Source organism: Chenopodium album, chromosome 1 (assembly GCF_948465745.1).
Source record: "Chenopodium album chromosome 1, dcCheAlbu1.1, whole genome shotgun sequence".
In the NCBI taxonomy this organism is placed as follows: domain Eukaryota; kingdom Viridiplantae; phylum Streptophyta; class Magnoliopsida; order Caryophyllales; family Amaranthaceae; genus Chenopodium; species Chenopodium album.
Window position 1 is genome coordinate 7984731 of NC_137834.1, and position 12022 is coordinate 7996752.

Genomic DNA, 12022 nt, shown 5'->3' on the forward strand with positions numbered 1-12022 from the left:
AGAGAAGGAATTAGGAGCTGAACTGAACTGAATTTATTAGAGCTGAACTGAACTGAATTTAGTATAGAACTGAACTGAATTTATTAGAACTGAGCTGAACTGAACTGAACTGAAAATAATATGATGAAAACATACCCTAATACCAAATAAGGAAAGATATTCAATGCTTATTTATAGTCCATGTAGCATTATCCAAATGGAAAATTATGGTCCACATAACAAATACAACCCTTTGTCAAGTCGTTCCTAGCTAGCTAGGGCCTAGGGGGGCATATCTAATAGACTAATACTTTTATACTTGGTTCTGCATGTTACGGATCGGAGTATTACATATTTACATTAGATAGTGTGTGAAGGTCTTCATTCAGAAGAAAGTTGCAAATTCATTACTACACGATCACAAGATTCACAACAAAGTATAGCATGTGGATTTACTTAGTATTTTTCCCAAATATTTCATCATTATAACATAATTGTGTTTTGATAGAGAATTTATGTTACTAATTATTCAAAATCTTATGATTTGTATATTATGGGTATGTATGCATGGCTAAAATTGGCACGGTCGCTAGGTTGAATGTAGAAATTGATGCCATTATGTTAACTATAAAGCTAGTTTGTCCATGTAGTTTCATTCTCTAGCTTATGTGTTGCAATAATTATCGATGAGATTTTGACCCAATGGTTAATAGTTTAAGACTAGGCCTTTTAAGATATACCATAGGCCTAAGCTAATTCCGTCATTCCATTATTTGAAATGCTCTTCTGGTTTATTCATTCAATTTGCATAAAAATAAATAATTACAACAACTTATTATTTGGTTGGCTATGGTAAGTTTCATTGCAAGTAGTCAAGCTTCCCATGAAGATTCACTTTGTTTCACTGAAATTTGAGGTGTCAAATTAAAGGACAATGATAACTATTTTTTTTTTTTTAAAAAAAAAGGATAAGCTATAATTAAGATACAAGTAAAACCAATTGTTGCGTAATTAAAAGGGGTTAGAAAATGTAATTAATCCCCCAATAAAGGTAAACTTATTATAGGTCGGTGTCGTGTGATTAAAACTATTGATAATGTCAATTATGACCTCTAAGTTAAAATGCAAAAAGTTTAAAAAATTTAAGGTGTAATTGCTCATTTAAGGTGTAATTGCTCAAAAGTTATGTTAATTTTGCTAAAAATGATGGGGACAGGTGGAAAAATAAAACCCTATTATTGTCCAAAATGTCACCATTATTAAAGCCATTAAGGGTCCATTATCAAGTAAAAAAGATGACCTACCATAAAGTAAGCAATTATCTTCAAAAATAACCATCACAATATATATACTTTAATTTTTATTATAAGATAATGACCAAATCAAAATGAAATTCAATTCAACATATCATACAATTGGGAAGTGTCCTTATTAAACATGGGCACGGGCCGTGCCGGCACGCGGGCGGCACGGGCCCGGCACGACTCCGGCACGGCCCGGCACGGCACGGTCGCCGGCACGGCACGGCACGGCGGCCCATCTGTGGGCCGTGGGCCGTGCCGTGAACAAAATTGTGGGATTTGGCACGGGCACGGCACGTGGCACGCCGGGCGGCACGGTGGCCGGCACGTGGGCCGGCACGCTGGCACGACCCGGCGGCACGGCACGTGGCACGGCCGGGCACGGCACGGCACGGCACGAGCCCGCAAGGCACGGCCCGGCACGGCACGGCCCGTGCCATACCGTTGGAAAACTAGCCGTTTATGGCCGTTTTCCAACAGCTATAAACGGCTAGTTTTCCACCCCTTTTCCCACCCAAATTCCCTATAAATACCTCATATTTTCCTCCAAAATTTTCACAATTCATCAACTTATCTCTTCTCTCTTATTCTCTAATTTTCTTACTCCCAAATTCTCAATTCTCAAATTCCTACAAATCCTACAAATCTACAATCTTGCTCTCTTTTGTGAAAAAAAAAAAATTCCTACTCTCTTATAAATTTTACATTTTTACTATTATTACCTTTATTAGTCTACTACCAAAAAAAAAAATTGTTATATTTACATTCGGGAAATTATAAATTCGGGAAATTATAAATTCGGGAAATTATAAGTTCGGGAAATTATAAATTTGGGAAAGCATTGAAGCGTCATTGTAAGATCTAACTCAACTTTATTTTAATTTGTTATTGTTAGTTGTTAATCTTGTTATTATTATTATTATTATTATTATTATTATTATTATTATTATTATTGTATTCTTGGAAGTTGGAACTACTTAATTATATAAAAACTACTTTCTATTTTAATTGTGGGTTATTTGGATTGTTGAAATCTGTCTAAGGCGGGACTTGGGCTCTGGACAACGTCGCTCCTAACCTCTCCTACCTGGGATCTCATTGATCCAAGTAATCTACTATTATTATAATTATTTTTAAAAATTTAATTTATATAAAAACTACTTACTAATTCTTATTGTTATTGTTATTATTATTATTGTGAATTGTTATTATTATTGCTATTGTTACTTTGTTATTGTTATTGTTATTTGTATTATTATTATTGTTGTTATTGTTACTTTTATTGTTATTATTATTGTTATTGTTATTTGTATTATTATTATTATTATTGTTATTGTTACTTTTATTGTTATTATTATTAATTAATCATGGCATCAAACCCGAACGCTTCCTCCTCCTCTAGAAAAGCCAAGTCAAAACGTAGGGAATCACCAAATCCAAACACTTCAATGCCTATGCCCCCCCCTAACATGCCCTTTCCCTCCCCTAACACGCCCTTTCCAAACACTTCCACCCCTTTCTTTAATCCCCAAATCACGGGAGGGCAAGAACAAATGGATGATATGGCTCCTTGGACCCAATTTCAACAAAGCCAATTTCAACAACATGAATTTCCTTTTCCTCTTCCTTCCCAAGGTAGCCAAACACAAGCCTGCGGGTCGAGTGAACCATCCACCCAAATGCCCAACACCCAAAATCCTAACATATTAGAGTGGTGTACCGAAGAGGATTTTGCTCAAACCAAAAGAAAGAGTGAAGTTTGGTCACATTATCAATTAAGTAAAAATGGACAAAAGGCCAAGTGTCGGACTTGTGGTAAAATTTTCTCGGCCGATACCAAGGGAGGGACGGGACACCTTAATAGACATACAAAAAAATGTGGTGGACCATCTAGTGATCCAACCCAACCCAAAATTTCTCAATTCCATCCACAAGGCTTCATTTACAATTACGAGAGAGATAGGGATGAACTTGGGAGAATGATTGTACATGCGGAACAACCTTTTCTTTTCGCCGAAAATGATGCCTTCAACAATTATGTTAACCGAGCACTACAACCAAAACACAAAAAAATCTCCCGAAAAACCGTTCGATCTGCTGCCATGAAGAGTTATCTAGAGTACAAATTGAAATTAGTAAATGAATTAGCTAATCTTCCTAGTAGAGTTTCTTTAACCGCCGATGCATGGGATGGTGGTTACGGACTCCACTATTTATGTGTTACTTGTCATTGGTTAGATAATGAGTGGATGTTACAAAAACGCATCATTCATTTCAAAATGCTTGAATACCCTCATACCGGTCTTAACATTTCACATCATTTAATGGAAGCCATTGATGCATATAGTCTTAGGGATAAAATCATGTCAATGACTTTCGATAATGCAACTTCTATGACATATAGTGCGAATTTGGTCAAAAACCAATTGACCGATGTTATATTAGATGGAAATGCACTTCATGTTAGATGCATTTGTCATGTTCTTAACTTGTGTGTGAAGGATGGAACACAAGCAATTGGTCCATTTTATCACAAAATAAGGAATGCTATTATGTCTATTAATAGCTCTAACATGAGATATCAAGAATGGAAAGGTTTTTGCAGGCAACAACGGATAAAAACCATAAAAATAGCACCGGATTGTCCAACTAGGTGGAACTCCACCTATGAAATGTTGAGTCGAGCAATCGAGTACAAGGTTCATTTAACACTTTTTTATAATATGAAATTTCCACAAAATGCTTTACTAGAAGATGATTGGGTTAATTGTGAAAAATATATGCAGTTTTTACAATTACTATATGGTATGACACATTGTTTTTCTTCTGTATATAATCCTTGTTCTCATTCTTTTCTTAGTAATGCATGTTTACTTGCACAACTTTTTGCGGAACACCGATCTCAACATGTTTATCGTGGATATCTTCCATCCATGGAGGAAAAATGGCGTAAATATTACACCGATATTCCTATGATTTATATTTTTGCTTCTATTTTAGATCCTAGGCAAAAATATGATGGCACCTTTTTATTAATTGATATTTATTATAGTAACATGAATTTTGAAGATGATGTTGAAGCTTTTAAAACTAAGGTGACAAATGATTTTTTTTCTTTATACTCCACCTATGAAAGTAAATATGGAACCGTGTCTCGATTTGCCCCTTCTCAAACATCCAAAAATGTAAGTAAACGGGCCAAAAGTTTATTTGCACAAGCTGCTAACATGATGTCCAAGTTTTCAGGTACGGAATCATCATCAAGTAAGAGAACACAAAGCGATGTTTCGGAGTTGCAAATGTACTTAAGTTACGACTTCATGAAAGGCATGGACGATGAAGAGAAGTTTGGCCTCGACATCCTCGATTGGTGGAAATCACAAACCGTGAAACATCCAATTTTGTCGGCAATGGCTCGTGATATTTTTGCAATCCAAGTCTCCTCCGTTGCCTCCGAAAGAGCTTTTAGTGCGTCGGGACGAGTTTTAGACGATAGAAGAACAAGACTAAAACCCGAAACACTTGAAATGTGTGTTTGCTTCAAGGATTGGTTGGATGCCGAAACTCGTTCTCAAGATCGTACTTATGCACAAAACGACGACGATGAAGGAACGTCGACTTCTTTTAGTTCTCATACTTCTCAATCAACTCAATTGGCGGATGAACTTGAACCTCTAGAAGACGAAGACGAAGACGAAGGCGAAGGAGAAGACGAAGACGACCAATAATAATTACATGATTACATATTTACATTATACACTATTGTATTCTTTTTGTATTATCGAACTTCGTATTCCGTATAATAAATGAAGTTATTCAATATTCATACACTATTGTACGATTTTTAATTATCATTACTTATTTTGTATTATTGAATTATCGTACATTCGTACCGCGGTACCGGCTACCGTCATATAATAAAATAAGTTATTCTTCAATTTTTTGTGTTTTCGGATTATCGCACTCGTATTTTTTTTTTATTATATGCATTGTTGTTTTTTGCTAAATTAATAAAATTGTTTTTATTTGTTTAAATAAACTTAAACATAATTATTAATTAGATAAATAATTTATATAACCTAAATTAAAATAAAGTTGTTCAAAAAATGAAAACAAAATATATTAACATTAACATTTAACATAAACATAAATTAATCACATATATTAAGTTGTACTAAAAAAAATATATATCGTTTAATTCGTTTTTTTTTTTCATTTATTAAAAAAAAAAAAAAAAAAAAAAAACTGGCACGGTTTGGCCCGCGGCCCGGCACGGCACGGCCCGCAAGGCACGTGGGCCGTGCCGTGCCGTGGGCTGGGGTGTGCCAAATTCAGGCACGGCACGGCACGGCACGGCACGACACGGACGGCCCCCACCCCGGCACGGCCAGGCACGGCCCGCGGCGGCACGGGCACGGCCCGCGCCCGTGCCCATGTTTAGTCCTTATATAACGATAACCAACTTTTTATCATATTTTTTTCCTTTTCTTTTTCCTTTTTTAGGGAGCAAGCAAAATGGCTAAGGGTCAACCAAGAGAGCAATGGGTGTGTGTGTTACATACAGTAGTTAGATGTTGAAATCGTGACGAAATGTCGAGGTCGTCTTTAGGATTCTAGAACCAACCACATTCGATTCTTTTATTGCATACGCGATACGCCATATGGTTGTCAATACCGGAGGCGAATGGCTGAGTAATGTGTGGTGTGGTCATGTTATTCAGCTCGTTTTATTAATGTTATCGAATGCTACTTTCTTTAAAAACATTTTTTCATGACAATGCATGATAAAAAAATGCATGTTAGGAAAATTGTACTTAATTTAATTATTGTGAATTATCATTTACTATATAAAATGTTGATGTGATAGAGTATAAAACATAATTCTAAACCTCAACCATCATTTTAAACTTTTGATTGAGTGTTATCTTAGCTAATGTGACACAAAGGTCACAGATTCAAGTATAAAACATATTGCTTGACCTCTACTATCAATTTAAAAATATCCCATTTGTGTTTGTTCCACTTAGGGCCTATTCACATTTACTGAACTGAACTGATTGGAGCTTAAATGAATATTTTATGAGAGGGAAATTAGGAGCTGAACTGAACTGAACTGATTGTAGCTGAACTGAACTGAACTAATTGGAGCTGAACTGAATTGAATTGAAATTAAGTAAATGTGAACAGACCCTTAATTTGATTGGTTATCATAATTACAAGAATTCACTTTAAGAATTTAATAGATAGACAAAAAAAATATTATGCCAACCAATTAAAATTAAGTGAAATGCAAATGGGACATGAAAAGTGGGATTGAGGATTTAAACCTGACTACCTTTAATCAATTAACTTGATGTTTGTTCGGTTCTCTCCATCCCCCATTATATTCCCACATTTTTTATGGGGAGCATATTATGGAATTAAGAGAATTTGGGTTTTTCTGTATAATTATTTTGAGCAATATTCTACCTTTAATTAGCTTTTATTTTACGGGGATAGCTTATGCTTCTAAGATATGTTGAAGAAAAGTGGCTATTTAAGTAGTTGCATATAGCTTGATATTACTTATTATTCCGTACTTCATAGCTAGCTATTAGATAGATGTTACTATATATGTTAGTTATAGCTCGTATTATTGTACCCACTTGTTCAAGAAAAGAAAATTCAACTTTATATAGTTTTCACCTTTATAGTTTTTGTTTTGTCGAAAGAAAATTTAAAAAGCTACTTCTTATATAGTAGAGTATGTACTTTTAAAAAATAGTGTAATATGACCTTATACTTCGTATGAAACTATACCATTCAAATTAGGTTGCCCTTGTGTAATACTAAATGAAATTTAGGGTAAATTTGAACATTAAGTTATTATGTATGTATGGTTACAATGATCATTTTAAGTGCTAGTAACCTTAACCTATCTAGTCAACGGTTGCTTAATTTTTGAACTAGTTTTATATTACTTGTTTTTTTTTTTTTTTTTTTTTTTTTTTTTTTTTTTTTTTTTTTTTTTTTTTTATTTCTCAAAAACATAAACTCCTAAATTGTTTAATTATTTGAGTAAATAATAGATTTATGTTTATAATACAACAAACTGTGATTATTTGCTAATGCTATTATGTTAGAAATAGGGGTGTGATAAAAATAAAATTTAAGCTAATAATTAGGATCATATATATTCAATATTCAATCCAAAATTCCCGATATTATCTGAACCTTATTGGATCGATTACGGCCTTACGATTATTATATTTATAATAAGTTACATAAGAATTATTGAAGTATTGTGCATTGAATAATCAATCCAAAAACAGTACGGAGTACTAATTTGGATATTCAACCAATGCACAACCCCTAGTCTAAAGTACAAACCCTAAGAAACGAGTCAAATATCAATGAGATGGGGATTGTTCCACTAATCACGTTTCTTAATTATATCTAGACATCAAAATTACTGTTAAAACTACCAACAACAACTATTAGCAAATAATACTGTAGTAAGGAAAAATATCGTGACAAATTTCTCTTCTTAGATTTGTGTTTGATAATAAAATTAAATGGTCCTACCAAAGAAAAATACAAAAGGTTGCCCAGCTAACCCTTCATATCTTACATCACTTATCAAACAAATTTAAAACCTTTTCTTCCAGACATTTCTTCCAATTATTAATTATTGAAAGTGATGTTTTGGGGGTGCTTAGCTTCTTAATCACTTATTTATTTTCTTAGTTATTTTTCTAATTAACTCCTGTTATTGTTTACTTGTTATGGGCCATTTTGATACTAAATTGATGATTATTCTGACTATTGAGATAAATGAATGGCTAATTAACTTGAGCACCATATCTTAATCCAATTTGATTTCTCACTATTTATATTAATGAAGTGTTAATTAAGGCCCTGTTCTCTTCACCTTAAAAGAATAATATTAAGTAAAAATAAGTTCAGTTCAGTAAAAATAAGTTCAGTTCAATAAAATTAATTTCACTTCAGTAAAAATAATTTCAATTCAGTAAAAATAAGTTCAGATCAGTAAAATTCAGTTTTCTTAAAGAATAATTATAATAGAAAATCAGTAAAAAATAATTTAAGTTCAGTAAAAAAATAATTTCAGTTCAGTAAAAATAAGTTCAGTTCAGTAAAAATAAGTTCAGTTCAGCAAAATTAAGGTGAATCAAACAGGGCCTAATTAAGAGGGGAACCGGAGGGCAGAGGAAATGAAATATAAAATATGTACTACGGGAGTATAATTATAATTCATGTAATTTCACGGGTTTATTATATTGTCTATATACAATATATAAATTAAAAGTGGGGATATAAATGAAATTATATACTTATATATATAAATCATGTACATTTAATGGATTTTTTTAATGGAGTAAGGGCCCGTTTACTTTAGCTCCAATCAGTTCAGTTCAATTTAGCTCCTAATTTCCTTCTCACGTAAAATATTCATTTCAACTCTATTCAGTTCAGTGAACTCCAATCAATTTAGTTCAGTTCAGCTCAATTCAGTAAATGTGAACAGGCCCTAAAAGTTTTAATTGATGAAGTTCTTTTAATTTAGAAATTGAGTGGTGAGGTATTAATTAGTATTACTGTAAACATGAATTATTTTTGAAAGAAATTATAGATGTAATTCATGTAAAATTTTAAAATAATTAATTCAAGAAAACAGATCATGATTAATATAACAAAGGATAGAATATGGATTAAAAATAATTTAGATAAATTCTTTTTCATTATCAGTTACTTGTATACTCCAAACAATATATAAATTAAAATAACAAATGGAGGATTATATATAAATTGAATTCCTAACTCCTTATATTATACAATATATTAGTCAATATATAAATTTACCTAGCTCCTCATTTTCTTATTGAAGCATGTTTTCTTATAACGAATGACGTACAATTTTTTTATATGGAGTATGTTTAATACGAAGTAATTTTCAATTAAATTAGGGTCTGTTCTCATACGTTTATTTTCAGTTCAGTTCAGCTCCTAATTTTTTGCTCTTATAAAATATTCATTTTAGTTCAGTTCAGTTCAGTTCAGTTCAGCTCAACTCAGTTCAGTTCAGTTCAGTTCAGCTGAGTTCAGTCTATAAGAACAGACTCTTAATCTAATGGTGTTTTTATATATTTTTCTTGGCGCATAAGTAGTTTTATTTAATGCGTAAAAAAGACAAGTTATACAATCAAATACAAGAAACCACGAACATCATATTAATTGCTCCGTGACAAGTAATTTGACGGCAAAAATTCTTGGAGTAAAAACGAAAAATGGACGACTCTATAACTAACAAAACTTGCACTGGTTCAATTACATGGACTCGACGACTCTTGTAGAACTACAACACTTTAATTATCGTTCACTCTTACAATCTTACATGCATTTTTCTTACCACACATTCTTCAATTAAATCACAACCACCAACTATTTTATCTTTCTAGTTTATATACTCTGGTTTTGTATTCTTTTGGTTGGTGTGAATTATGATACTAAGGGTCTGTTCACATTTACTGAACTGAGCTGAATTGAATTGAACAGATCTGATTGGAGCTTAACTGAACTAAACTGAGTTGAAATGAATATTTTATGAGAGAGGAAAATTAAGAGCTAAATTGAACTGAACTGAACTGGGCTAAAATGAATATTTTATGAGAGAGGAAAATTAAGAGCTAAATTGAACTGAACTGATTGGAGTTGAACTGAACTGACCTGATTGGAGCTGAACCGAACTGAACTGATTAGAGCTGAACTGAACTGAACTGAAATTAAGTAAATGTGAACAGGCATTAAGATTGAAACCTAAACATAAAGATTTAGAAGGTAATAAACGTCTGCCCTACATTTTGAACTAAACGTATACATTTTTTTTATCTGTTTTTAACTAGCTATCTGAACTTATCATAAATAATTATCTAACTTGATAGAGTATAAAACATATTCCTGGGCCTCATGGTATTGGAGCCAGCGTGACATATAGGTCACGGGTTCGAATCTCATCCACCCCCCACTTTCAAGTGGAATATTAAGCGCTGGGTATGAGAAGAGCCCATGCTGCATCCACACTTCTAGCCCAAACGGGCTCTCGTGTGAGGGGGTGTGATAGAGTATAAAACATATTCCTGGGCCTCAACTATCAGCTTAAGCTTTTGGTTGAGTTGGTCCACTAACATAACTGCTTCTTGTTGGTGATTGTATTTTATTTTACAAATTTTTGTATGTGGTTGTGGTTACGTGTAGGATATTACTTGTAGGTGTTACCTATATTTTGGGGTTATTTGTAGGGTGTTACTGGTTTTGGTCAGGGTATTAATTGCTTGTATTTTGGAGTTACTTGTAGGATGTTACTGGTTTTGGTCAGGATTTACTTGTAGGGTGTTACAGGCTTGGTATGGGGTTACTTGTAGGGGTTACTCAGAATACAAGTAACACCTACAAGTAATCCATACAAGTAACCCAAAAATACAAGTAACACCTACAAAGTAACCCCTGACAAAACCATTAACACCCTACAAGTAACCTTTGCCGCTGTCGTACTGGAAAACCTCTGTTTTTGTTTTCAGTTTTTAAGTTACACAAAACCAAAGACATGAAACTTGAAAAAGTTGGTTCCACTTTTTTATTGTTAGTTTTCAAAATTATTATAATTTTAATAAGTTTGACCAATTTATTTATTTATATATATCATATAAATCATATGGTTTTGAAAACCAAAAATAGAAACCTACATTGATGCCAAACGGACCTGTAGCTTCGTTTTATTCTCAACCAAGAAAAAAAAAATGATGACATGGACCATACATAGAGAATTTTGATAAGGTAACATAATATTGAATTTTTTAAATTTTTTAGCAAATTCCACTTAAAATCGCTCATAGTCATGTCATTGGTAATCAAAACTCATTTTCTTTTGAGGAGATAAGCTCTCATTGAATATGCATTGAGACTTAATTTTAAGCTAACCAACACTCCAATAATTTCACTAAAATGGAAATGTAATTGAGAGCTAAGAACCAAGGGAATAACATTTATTATTTTTCGTATTATTTGTCCCAAAGTCTAACAAGAAATCACCCTTGTAATAACTATCCTACCAAATATGGCAGCAATAATTAACCTAATTATTTACTCATCCTTGTAAACATGGTTGTTACTTGTTGGGAGCAATGAAAAAAATTTCCCCTACTACAAAAGTGAAATTACATATACTCTATTTGAAGCATTAATTTCTTTTGACTTATAAAAAACGAGATATGATCTCATGTCATGCAATTGTCATAGGTACTATCCGTTATGTGTATGACCCCATTTCTCGAGAATGGAATCTCGTAAATGTTTAGCTATTTAAACCCAAAAATCCCACAAGTGAACAGTTGCACATAAGGCATAAGAATCACATACTATACTAGAGAGCAAGGAAAAAGTTCATAAAAACAAAGAGATCTCAACATCAATATATTGTTCTGTTTCAAGGGTGAATGAAATGAATAAAATAGAGATATAAATTTAGATGCAATTCCTCCGCATCCGCTGATAAATTATTAATACACTTCCACACCTCTTTTGCCACCACTTCACTCTCTGTAACCAGGTGGTATAATTCTCTCCTTGAATTGATCCTTCTTCTAATCATACCCGCAAAACTTGTATACAACGCGTGTATATTCCGTAATTGAATTTATTTTTCTAAATTCTCTTCACTCGGTCCTACAATATACTACAGTCAC